The sequence below is a fragment of the Crocodylus porosus genome, unplaced genomic scaffold, assembly GCF_001723895.1.
Source record: "Crocodylus porosus isolate Cpor-Errol unplaced genomic scaffold, CroPor_comp1, whole genome shotgun sequence".
Taxonomy (NCBI): domain Eukaryota; kingdom Metazoa; phylum Chordata; order Crocodylia; family Crocodylidae; genus Crocodylus; species Crocodylus porosus.
Genome location: NW_017728886.1, coordinates 217,377,384 through 217,378,631, shown reverse-complemented (window position 1 = coordinate 217,378,631; position 1,248 = coordinate 217,377,384).

The window sequence follows — 1,248 nt, the reverse complement described above, 5'->3', positions numbered from 1 at the left end:
ACATTTTATATATGTCTGTGTGTATATATGTGTGTGTACACACACAAATATGCATGTATACATTTTATATATGTATCTGTGTGTATATATATGCATGTATATGTGTGTGTGTGTGTGTGTGTGTGTGTGTACACACACGTGCACATTCCCGCAGACACCTATCAAGCAAACACTCAGGATCTGGTATCTAGGGTGTAATTGGTGGAAGAAATCAGCAAAAGTAAAAAAAAAAAAAGAAGAGGCAAAAAGAACTGTAAAATATCAAGAGTCAAGAGCGTTAACAAAATGAAGCAAGTACCAGCCTAGGGAAAGAATATCTTTGCATATTCCGGGTGTATTATGTACATACACCCGCCATCTCCCACCTTCTCGACAAAGATTGATATTTGATTAATATTTTATCTACATTATTTTATCACCTATCCTCCTTTCTTGGCAAAAAAGTACCATGATGAAAAATAGGGGGAAACGTCCAGATATCATGATAAGTGGGGATCTACCACAAATATTTTCCTGTATGGGATTTAAGGAGCTGGCTCCTAATTTGAAAATCTAATTATATCCACCTAATACTGCAAATGCGAATATGAATGACACTTTCATTAAAAGATAATTAACTAAAACTAGACACAGTCCTACTGTAAAAGCCCCCCCACTGAAGATAAAAACATGACTATTCAAAGAGCATCCAAACACACCGCAGGAACACGTGCAGATTTTTAATAATGCTATTCCAGAAATGGGTGCACCAGCAAAGATCACTAAGTAAGAGTTAAATACAAGGGATATTTACAATGCCAAGGACTCTGCGCAGGTGAACCATAACCTTAGAGCTGACATGCCTTTGAAGTTCGTGTTTCCTGGGATACACGTCAAAACCTTGTCTTAGGCCTTAAGCACCAAATACCAACAGAAAGGCTTATCACAATCCTTCCCCCCCCCCCATTAACTCCCCCCCCACACAAGATATAAATATACATCTCTCTGGCCTCTAAACCTTGCATTCTAGGGGAGCATTTTGCAAATCCTGGAACTAACACTAATAGGAAAATCCCCACCTGATGATGAATTAGGACTGCCCTGACAGAACAGGCACAGGCCAGTGTCAGAGAAGCAAGTTGCTAAAAGCAGATGTTTAAGGTCACAGTGAAGGTCCTGATCATTTAGAGGAGAAATTTGTCGTCATAAAAAAAACAAAACAACAACAACAAAAAACCCCACCTCCCCAGTCTGGAAGTACAGTTATTC